General features: G+C 32.0%; 1 protein-coding gene across 2 annotated transcripts in view; it reads left to right on the forward strand.

The window, feature by feature from the left end:
• The window catches only part of LOC111046468 (U3 small nucleolar RNA-associated protein 6 homolog), a 45744-nt gene that overhangs the window by 12700 nt on the left and 20635 nt on the right, over positions 1-12409 (forward strand). The gene's annotated exons all lie outside the window — the stretch shown is intronic.

The raw sequence follows: 12409 nt of genomic DNA on the forward strand, positions 1-12409 counted from the left end.
AAGTCTAGAATCGGCCACCAATTTTCAGTTTGAATCAATTCATTTACTCTCCCCGTTAAAATGACACTTTTATATTCATTTTCCATAGTCTGGTGTGTACCATCTGTACATGTTTCTAACAATTTAATCCCTGTCCAGTAATGGTCTGCAATTTTGCTTTCAATCAAAAATGAAATATAAGAGTTGTTAGGATCTAACTTTACATTAACATGATCTAGGCATGATGATACAACTGTGTTACCATATGTTTCCTCTCTAGTTGGCTTTTGTATAGTATTGTATAAACCATAAGAGTAGAGTACACTTATATAATTATTTGAACCATACATATCTGACAGGTAACATATATTTATATCTCCTACCATGATAATGTTTTTTTCTTGACTCATTCTTTCTGATGTTAAAAGCCTCTCCAATTCTTCATTAAATAAATTCACATTTTGATTAGGTGGTCTATAAATAGCTATGATTATTATTGTCGTATTTCTATCACAAAACTTAAAGATATTAATTCAGCAGAAACAAAATCTATTTCATTTTTCTCAACTTTAATACCTGCTCTGTAAAAAATTCCCAATCCACCTCCCCCTCTCCCATCGGACCTACATTTAAATAGACTTGTAAAACCCTGAATTCCATACAAATTTGTTTCTTCACTATTAATATTAATTTCGCTAAGCACAAGAATATCTATTTCATTGATTATACTGTTAGTTTCTGCTCTCAATGTATCCCAATTTTTTCTGAGTGATCTAATATTGGTGCATAAAATATTTAGTTCATTCACTGTCTTGTTCTTCTTCAAAAATTCTTTGGACTGATCCAAGTCTTGAAATACTCTGAAATCCCTGTCGTTATTTAAATCTTCTTCATTTAATTGAAAAATTTTGATTTCTAGAAAGTTTTATGGTTATATTTTTATTTACCTATAATATTATTGTTTGGTAGATTTATTAGGGAGAAAAGATAGTAACTTAACCTTATTGAGCTACTAATTAAATTGTAAATGTAGTATCCTGGCCTTGAGAACTTTTAATTACCGTATCTTTATATTATTTTTTCTAAATCTTCAAACCTTATTATTTTTATTGCTCTAGCTGTCTCATCTTTTTTAATCATTATTCTGTCCCCATTCATCCACAGAAATTTGTATTTCTTTGTGATTTTCATTTCCTTCACTTTTTTGAATAAATTGTTGAAATAGGGGGTAAGATGGTCATTGAAGTAAATTGATTTGACTGTCTTGGTCTCGTTGAACATGGACGTGGTAGGTCTAATCGCCCTGGCCTTTTTAACTATCATATCCCTCACTGATCGAGAGCTCAGCTGTAGGATAGTTGGGCTTTCTGCATTCTTCGATGGCAGGCGATGAGTAGTTATGTCTTCTCTTCTCAGTTCAATATCCATCTTCTTCATAAGCGTGAGTATTTTCTCTTTCAGATCCTCATTCCTCGAAAACGGAATACTGGATATGATGATGTTTCTGCTTCTTCCATACTGTCGCTCACATTCCAAGTCCACTCTTAAGTCATCAATATCACTTTTTAAGATTTCTGTCTTCTTTTTAAGGTTTTTATTTCTTCTAAAACCCCCCCAATTTTCTCTTCAATTCCGGTGAACAGCTTCTTCATTTCCTCCATTTTTTTCACCATCACTGCTTCATGGTCACTGAGCATCTTCTCCACTAGACGTTTCAGCATCAAATGTGTCCCATCGGTGAGTTCTTCTTCAGTACTGTTTTTCCTTGGTCTTGCTGCACCCCTACATTGAGGACACTCCCATTCTGCTTTTTTTTGGACACTTTTCGCCTTCCATGTTGACTTAGATACTCCCGAACAGTGAAAGTGATATTCCAATTGACACTTACCACAAGCCACACAATCGTTATCAATCGGCAAAGCCTTATCGCAGACTGAACAATCCATATTTAATCTATTGATAATATTTCACTGAATAGCAGTTAAATTCTAAGATTGTTGGTTAAAGTTTTTGTTTTCCTAACCTCACTTTTTCGAAATCTAGGCTTACCGACTTCAAAGTTCCCGTGACTCGTAGCAAATATTATTTACACAATAATTATCAAGTTCTCTGCCAAAAAATAACTTAAAACATTATTATTTTCTTTCAACTTTTATACTGAAGCACTTATTTCTCACTTGCTTATTCTTACGTTATTATAATAGTCACTGCCTTCGTAATAATGATGATTATTAATAATAATAATAATAATAATAATAAGATGATTCAATTCAATTATTCTATCTTAATCATAATAATTTATTTTATAATGATATATTATTAGAATAAGATAAAACAATATTAGTATTATCTGCAAAAAAACCTGGCAGGAACGAGAATTGAACCTGGGTCCCACAGTGTGACAGACCACGGTCTAACCGACTCGACCACCATGTGCTCGTAACAATTGATGCGAAAAAGTATGAGAATGAATTGCTGTATCTTCAAAGACACATCCTTTCTGGATTGAGCTTAGTTCGCGGCTTTTTAAATATCACAAAAAAACCAGAGGTTTTATCAAAAATCGTTACACATACGTTTCTGCGCCTTGTTTCAAAATAATTTCAAGATATAATATATAATATTATATAATATATAATATAATATTATATATTATATTCTATATAATATACAGGCTGTCCAACCAAGGTTGTAACAGCCGTTGACCATAGATTCTACACGACATTTCATGCTATATTCTAGATTCAGGCTATATGCTATAGAAAATAATGCAAAATCAGGTGATTTAACCCTAGGATCACCACTTGATGCATAATTATGCATGCTGTTTGTTAATTTCCTCATTTTGAAGGTGTTCATTCTAGATATTAGCATTTTTGAACACTTTATCATGGAACTTACCTTTCGAATTTATACTCATTCGAAAGCTTATGAAATAGAAAAGTTTTCGAAATATTGAAACCACTATAATCACCCGGAGAAAAACCGGTTTGAAATTTCACTTTGAATTAGAAGAATAGCATTTTTTCAAGTTTAAGCCCTAATAAAAAACTACAAAATATCTCACAACAAATAAAATTACATTAATCTTGTTTGAAATGTTTTTCTATTTCCAACAGTACCCTTGAAATTGAAATTCAACCAGTAGTTTTCGAGTTATTGAGTATTTAAGGACCGGAAGTAGGCATATTCTGAAAATATAGAAAAATCGATATATCTTGAAAACTGAGGTCGATAGGAAAAGAGTTTACAAAACATTTTTTGTCAGAAATGTCGAGTAGAATCTATAGTCAACGGCTGTTACAATCTTGGTGGGACACTCTTTATAGACTGATATTGTTTGTGATGTATGTATAGGTATTTGTGTTGTAAAGATGTCATATTTTGATCATATAGATGTGTGTCACTATTCCATTAATGGCAAGATCAAGAATATATAATCAAAATGAAATTCAACAATAATTTGATAATTTTGACGAAGTTTTGTACTATAATTAAAGAAATTCTAGAAATGTTCACTGTGGTCTATTTTATGTACGTTGTATGAAGTTCTACCATGGCCTATATTATTAATTTCTTTTGGTTTCCACTAGCAAATGCAAATATTGTGGATAATACTATGCTCATTGTTGTGATTTTTTCGAAGTCGTGCTACGTCCTATACTATCAATTAGTATGGATTAGTAATATATATATATATTACTTAGTAATATCATAGAGAAACAATAGCATAAGTAGATATACCACGGTATAGGGCGTTTATGTCGCAACTTTTACTGTTATCTCAAGCCTATAGTCCACGTAGCTCTTTCATGTGAAGCTTTATGACGCTGGTAGTCTCTCATGTTGTGCTGTTCATACACTCTTACCCGGTCAAAACAGTAAAAATCGACAGTAATCGGCTTGAGATAACAGTAAAAGTTGCGACATAAACGCCACATACCATGGGATATCTACTTACGTGATTGTTTCTCTATGGTAATATACAGAGTGAGTCATATGTATGGGAACCCTTCAATAAGTTGGAGACTGTTGTATATATAATACTGTAACTTCCAGGATTATTAAAATAATCTAGGTAAATACTTACCTTTTGACGTACAAATGAATTTCAACCCATCATCAGCGGGTGACTTAGGGGTTGTAACTCGAATATTCTAAATGTGAACACACTTTGTGTGGTATATCATTTTAAAGGCCTTTTTAAAACAAGAAAGATGGCATCGATAAAAATGCTGTTCTATGATACTTGTATCTGTGCCGGGCACTCTCTTTAATTCAGGCCTTTTCCCAAGTTATAATAGTAAATTTAATACGCAATAGACTAGAGCCATTATTGTAAGTGAGTTAGCGAAATAAATTATTTTCTCTCTCTATTATGAACGGCCATGACTTCGAGTTTCCCATGATAGATATTTAAAAATTGTGGCTCCGAGTCGTCGAGGAATGTAGATTATGGAATTATCTCTAAAACTTAGCCTTCTTGTCGCGACATAAAGTGCGATAAGTTGGAAAACAGCAAGCATTGAAATTATAACAAACTACCGATTTTGCAGTTACTATTTGGTCCAAAGGCTCTAGAAGCCACGCGACGATTGGTCAAATTGATTCCTTTCGCCCAATAGGAGACCTGTTTCTAAATACAGTAGTGGGGCGATTCCCCAGCCGACAGACCAGATTACGTTCCGGAGGACACTTTGCTAGGAGCACTACGAGAGTAAAGATGTAGTCACTATGTTTCCCCCTTTTTGGGCAGGTTTATAAGTTTATTTCAGTAGTTAATGTAGGAGCTAGTTTTATTTTTTTATTAATGTTTAAATTTACTAGTAGTGCCATGTCCTGAAAGGTTTAATTGTGTTTCTTCATCATGTACGAATAATTGTTTCTTCAAATAACCGCTAAGGTACGTAAACTAAGGTTAAAATATAATTTAGGGAAATTTAATTGATTGAAACTTCCATAAGAGTATTGAATTAATTAAGCCTGTTATTTTTCAAGTTAATAATGTTGATTGAGAATAATCCTTTTGATTTTATTAGTGATGGAAGATACTTATAAATTTTTTTTCTAAAGAAGTATAGAAAGTTTTCCGTTACGTTACATTTGAGTTATTGTTTCTGGAGATATATTATCGTAGAGTATTGCTGAAAGTCCGGAAGATAGCCTTTAAATTGGAATGAAACTTTTAAGAATTGTTCATATTGAGTTTATGACATTTTTTTAATTTATATTTTTCAGACTCTGTTTTCTTATGTCATTAAGGCTTTTGAATGATTTAGTAAATTTTTTATGATAGAAAAAAGTTTTTCTTCTCCAGGAAATTAATATTAATGAATGTTCAAATTTTAATACAATTTAAATTATTTTCTATGTGTCTACTAATTTTATTTAATTAAAGGTAAAAACTATCCACAAGATGAATCTTATAAGGCAAACATTATCTTTCCTTAAAGTGAAATTTTCAATATTTTTTTCTTTTATTGTGTTATAAAGTGTCTTGTTTTATTAGGTGATAAATTCATAATTTCAGTTGATACTAGTTTTTGGACTTGTATTTGTAGGTAAATCAAATCATAAACTCTGGAATGTTCATTTTTAATTAAGGTTCTGAGCAGTTTTGGGCGAATGCCCGTTATTTACACTTGGATTGCGTCCTATAGTTCATAAATAATAAATAAAATAAATGTTGGCTGGCGCACAAGTTTCCAACAATACTAGCCGAGCTACTATATGAAAAATTATATTTGATTTCGCAAACCAAACGAAAAATATCATATAAGTTAGCATCATTTCAATTTGATTATTTGTGAAGAAAGATCCATTAATTCTGATAAAAGATCAGTAGTTTAAAGATAAAAATCTATATAAAATGAGGATTCAAAGAATGAGAGAATTTAATTAATTGTAATCAATAGATAACTCCTGTTTTAGCTTTTGATGAATTGTAGGAAGAGTTAGAAATTAATGCTGTAATACATTTATTTACAGCGGTTCATGTGTGTCCCCAAACCAACTTCTTGTACTACCACCCCTTTGGTTCCGCAACTTTATGTAACACCGCTTCAAGACACCCGTTCAGACGACAGGTCTAGGGACGTAAGAGGACGTCGCCGTCAAGCCAAATTCAACCGGTAAAAGCTCACCGCCAAAAACAAGGTACTGTAACCCCGACGATAAAGCAACGTACAGACCAACGAAAGTGCAGTGTAGTGAAACAAAGGTTCATTCGAGAATGTCAATCAAAAGTGGGGATTCAAAATTATTATGAAATGGGTTATATGGGTTACTATCGACGAAACTTGGGTTCAACGGGCTTTTCTTTCTTGAGTAATTTTATGTTGAAGTTAATTATTTGTTATTTGATGACTGATATTGTTTGGTTTTGTGACGTATTGCTATCTAAACGGGGATAGTAATGCGCCCCCGAATCAGATGAAGAATGTCAACAAAGTAACATGAAATTGTTGTTTCTGTTGTTCGATTTTAGTTGCCAATGTTTATTGAAGCTGTTTGTATTTTTTAATTATTTCAAATTGTAGTGTTATTCTATAGTATAAACCTATTAAATCAGGCATGGCAAGATTAATTGAAGTTTTCTTGACTCTAGCCCGTTCACCTGCATGAATTAGGTGTAGACTCAGGTATTTTCTAGATGTGTCGGCCTATTTCTAAATCTAAATTTTATTCAAATTATCTTATCTATTATCTTTTAAAAAGTGCAGGCACACAACTGCGCCACTCTGCTGTCTAGAGATATTAAATCTCTGGAATTCAAATTTTCTAAAAAATTAAATTTTTCATAACTTACTCTAATCATACTAGATCAATTTTTCTGAGTCTATACTTAATAATTCATTCTGTGAACGTGTTAACTGTCAATATTTTGGGTTTGGAGTTGAATGAATAATTTATTGTTGCTACTCCAATTTTTCTGAAGTTTAAATAATTGTAGATGAAACAGGAAAGTTATTCAGTTATGTTAAACCATTGAAATGAAAATCTTTTGAAGTGCTTAAAGATAAAGTTAGGTATCATTGAAGCTCAAGTTGAAAGTATTCTAAAACTTTATATTGAAATTGATTGACAAATTAAAGGTTTAACGATAGAATAAAAATTGGTAGAAGAAACTAAGATAGGTGAAAAACAACTGATTCTAAGTGCTGGATAAATTTTTTGCATTCTGTAATTCCGTGAATGATGATAGAAATTATTGTAATGTCAACGTACGTATTCTGGTCTCACGTCTGGTAGTTGAATATCATTATAGTAGTAGTGAAAGGGAATATTGAGATTTTAAAGGTCAACCAAATTAAATTAGGAAAATTCGGAAATTATTATGGGAGAATGTTTGAGGAAAATAGGAAATTTTTTTGATAAGTTTAGGTAGATCGAAGGTAATCAGAGAATAAATAGGAAACTGTTTTATTAGTTATTGTTGATATGTAATTTTGAAAAGTTGATGAGTAGTTTTGGCCTTGAGATGTTTAAACTAAATAATTGGGTATTGTAGATTAAAGTTGAAACGATAATCAAATCCTTGGGAATTTGTATGAAAATAAGTTGATTCAGATGAGGTTGTTAAGTCCCTTTATCAGTAATGTTTATTCTCGAAAAGGTGAATCAGTTTTATTATTGGAAATATTTTTTTTTAGGTGTGATTTTTGCGGTAGGCATGCGTAGTGATAGTGTAAGATCCGTTGTGTTGATGACGTGTCCTGTAGACTGTGGGGAATTTTTTTGTTTAGTTGAGACTCAAGATTTAGAGGAGGACAAGGGGATGTCCTGCCTATGTGTGTTGTTGTTGAATTTAGGTAATCGGCGCGAGTGTAGGTCCGTGTCCAGAGAGAACGGAGCACTGCCCGATAGTTGTCCATGTAACAAATCAAGGAATTTAGCTGTGACTAACCTTGCAAATTTGTACGGTGGAATTGTATAATTTTAGCGAAAGGCACCGAAGATGGTGTGAGCTAAGATTTTTTTTGTATCTAGTAAGCGGTCTGGTTCATTCGAGAGTTATGGGGCTCGTCAGTAGAATAACATAAACCGAAATCTAGAATATTCAGTGAGTCTTCGTAGTGATTGTAAGGAAAACAATCAGCGTAATGCAGTTTAGGGAAGCCCAGTCAAAGGTTCGTTAATGTTTGGTAGGAAAGTCAGCCGCAAAAACACAAGTAATAATTGGTAAAGAAGGGATATTATTGAGTTTAAAGTTGCTTAGAAATTTAGTATGGAAACGAAAATTGAAAGTTTTAGACAATGAATATTTAAAGTGATTAGTTAAGGTATACAAATAAAATAACAGAGAAAAAATTCTCGAGTAGGTAATGTTAAAATGGTTATCAGTGAAAGTAGAAATAAATACTGGAACAGTACTGAACGGGTTAAATTAAAATAAAATTAACAGTGAAATTCTTCTAGTTGAATTTGAAATGAAAAGGGAAAATCTCTTGAGTTAAGCATGAGTTTAAATTATTCTGTAATTGAGAGTTGAAAGGTTGATTAAAAATTTAAATGGGGATATAAAGTAGAAATATGTAGGAAAATTCGTGTCAAAAAGGAAATAGAATTTTTGTTGGGAAAATTAAATTGAGGTAATTAACAGTAGTAGGACCCTTTAGAGATAAGTAGTCAAAAAGAATTAATAAAAAAAAAAAATGGGAAAATCTTTAATGAAATGATAAATTTTTTAATGATGAATAGTAAAATTGCAATCAAGTTTTCCATGCGAATAAGTTGGGATGTTTTGAGATCTAGTAGAATAATTGAAACTAGTTGGATATGAAGTTTATTGTTGAGAAATAATTATGTGAGGCTCCAGTAAGGTTGAAAATGTCAGTGAACTTGAGAATCAGTAATAGTGTATTAGTAGTCTATTAATGTGTTAATGTATTGGTAAATTTCATAATGTTGATAATCCGAAGTCAAACATTAGAAGTCCTAAGCTAGTTGATCGAGCTGGATTATCATGTTATTAAATCATGCCTTGAGAATTACTCTTCCAGTGTTTAGAGAAAATGTCACGTACTTTGAGTTTGCGATAAATAATAGCCTGGCACTCGATCATAGTTTTGTTTTGACTAGCGTTCTGTGGTAGAGGTTTCCTACTGGAATATTTATAATGAAAAGTGTTCTTCTCATGATTGCGGAATGCAAAATTGCGCTTGTGTCATATAGCTCTCGCGTTGATCTAATAATGCAATTTCAATCATTATTATCTTTGAATCGTAGCCTATGTAGAATAGTATTGCCTACTAAATTGCTTTATATTGTTAAAAATATATTACACTCTCAACTCTATAGTAATGATAGTTAGATTTAAATACATTCAGCTGAGTGAAAAAGTTTCATCCTTTACTATTATAATCAATGTACTTCATATTTTACAACAGCAGAGTAACATAGAACCAATTAAAACTATGATGTCTTTTGAACGTTTTCCCTTGTTACAGTTTGCCAAGAAAATAACCAGGGACTCAATAAAGTGATTGAAGTATTCAAAGATTATTATACTCGGTCCATCTTTAGTGCCTACTTAAAACTGCTGAATTTCGGAATGATTAAAGAGATTTCTTTTGAAGAGGGCCCCGCTTCAAATTGGATCCTACTATCAATCCAGAAATTCGACTCTCCAAATCATACAGAATGCCTCTATGGTAACATATCCTGATTAGATTTCTTTTTGCGTGTTTCACACCAGGAAGGAAGGGGAGTGTGCCGGGCACTCTCTTTAATTCAGGCCTTTTCCCAAGTTATAATAGTAAATTTAATACACAATAGACTAGAGCCATTATTGTAAGTGAGTTAGCGAAATAAATTATTTTCTCTCTCTATTATGAACGGCCATGACTTCGAGTTTCCCATGATAGATATTTAAAAATTGTGGCTCCGAGTCGTCGAGGAATGTAGATTATGGAATTATCTCTAAAACTTAGCCTTCTTGTCGCGACATAAAGTGCGATAAGTTGGAAAACAGCAAGCATTGAAATTATAACAAACTACCGATTTTGCAGTTACTATTTGGTCCAAAGGCTCTAGAAGCCACGCGACGATTGGTCAAATTGATTCCTTTCGCCCAATAGGAGACCTGTTTCTAAATACAGTAGTGGGGCGATTCCCCAGCCGACAGACCAGATTACGTTCCGGAGGACACTTTGCTAGGAGCACTACGAGAGTAAAGATGTAGTCACTATGTTTCCCCCTTTTTGGGCAGGTTTATAAGTTTATTTCAGTAGTTAATGTAGGAGCTAGTTTTATTTTTTTATTAATGTTTAAATTTACTAGTAGTGCCATGTCCTGAAAGGTTTAATTGTGTTTCTTCATCATGTACGAATAATTGTTTCTTCAAATAACCGCTAAGGTACGTAAACTAAGGTTAAAATATAATTTAGGGAAATTTAATTGATTGAAACTTCCATAAGAGTATTGAATTAATTAAGCCTGTTATTTTTCAAGGTAATAATGTTGATTGAGAATAATCCTTTTGATTTTATTAGTGATGGAAGATACTTATAAATTTTTTTTCTAAAGAAGTATAGAAAGTTTTCCGTTACGTTACATTTGAGTTATTGTTTCTGGAGATATATTATCGTAGAGTATTGCTGAAAGTCCGGAAGATAGCCTTTAAATTGGAATGAAACTTTTAAGAATTGTTCATATTGAGTTTATGACATTTTTTTAATTTATATTTTTCAGACTCTGTTTTCTTATGTCATTAAGGCTTTTGAATGATTTAGTAAATTTTTTATGATAGAAATCTTAATAGATGAAGAAGAAAGTTTTTCTTCTCCAGGAAATTAATATTAATGAATGTTCAAATTTTAATACAATTTAAATTATTTTCTATGTGTCTACTAATTTTATTTAATTAAGGTAAAAACTATCCACAAGATGAATCTTATAAGGCAAACATTATCTTTCCTTAAAGTGAAATTTTCAATATTTTTTTCTTTTATTGTGTTATAAAGTGTCTTGTTTTATTAGGTGATAAATTCATAATTTCAGTTGATACTAGTTTTTGGACTTGTATTGTAGGTAAATCAAATCATAAACTCTGGAATGTTCATTTTTAATTAAGGTTCTGAGCAGTTTTGGGCGAATGCCCGTTATTTACACTTGGATTGCGTCCTATAGTTCATAAATAATAAATAAAATAAATGTTGGCTGGCGCACAAGTTTCCAACAATACTAGCCGAGCTACTATATGAAAAATTATATTTGATTTCGCAAACCAAACGAAAAATATCATATAAGTTAGCATCATTTCAATTTGAATTATTGTGAAGAAAGATCCATTAATTCTGATAAAAAGAATCAGTAGTTTAAAGATAAAAATCTATATAAAATGAGGATTCAAAGATGAGAGAATTTAATTAATTGTAATCAATAGATAACTCCTGTTTTAGCTTTTGATGAATTGTAGGAAGAGTTAGAAATTAATGCTGTAATACATTTATTTACAGCGGTTCATGTGTGTCCCCAAACCAACTTCTTGTACTACCACCCCTTTGGTTCCGCAACTTTATGTAACACCGCTTCAAGACACCCGTTCAGACGACAGGTCTAGGGACGTAAGAGGACGTCGCCGTCAAGCCAAATTCAACCGGTAAAAGCTCACCGCCAAAAACAAGGTACTGTAACTCCGACGATAAAGCAACGTACAGACCAACGAAAGTGCAGTGTAGTGAAACAAAGGTTCATTCGAGAATGTCAATCAAAAGTGGGGATTCAAAATTATTATGAAATGGGTTATATGGGTTACTATCGACGAAACTTGGGTTCAACGGGCTTTTCTTTCTTGAGTAATTTTATGTTGAAGTTAATTATTTGTTATTTGATGACTGATATTGTTTGGTTTTGTGACGTATTGCTATCTAAACGGGGATAGTAATGCGCCCCCGAATCAGATGAAGAATGTCAACAAAGTAACATGAAATTGTTGTTTCTGTTGTTCGATTTTAGTTGCCAATGTTTATTGAAGCTGTTTGTATTTTTTAATTATTTCAAATTGTAGTGTTATTCTATAGTATAAACCTATTAAATCAGGCATGGCAAGATTAATTGAAGTTTTCTTGACTCTAGCCCGTTCACCTGCATGAATTAGGTGTAGACTCAGGTATTTTCTAGATGTGTCTGCCTATTTCTAAATTCTAAATTTTATTCAAAATTATCTTATCTATTATCTTTTAAAAAGTGCAGGCACATATCCAAAATGGCGGCTGATTGAAGTTCTAGTTTTTAAGGAAATGAGGGGTTGTAACTCAAATATTTTGAATGTTAACACCCATTGTGTGATGTATAATTTTAAATGCCTTTTCAAAACGTGAAAGATGACATCAAAAAATTGTTCTTTGATACATTTATCCAAAATGGCGGCTGATCGAACTTTATCAATTATTTCTTAAAAGGCATTAAAAATGATGTATCACACAAT

This window comes from Nilaparvata lugens, chromosome 3 (assembly GCF_014356525.2).
Source record: "Nilaparvata lugens isolate BPH chromosome 3, ASM1435652v1, whole genome shotgun sequence".
In the NCBI taxonomy this organism is placed as follows: Eukaryota; Metazoa; Arthropoda; class Insecta; order Hemiptera; family Delphacidae; genus Nilaparvata; species Nilaparvata lugens.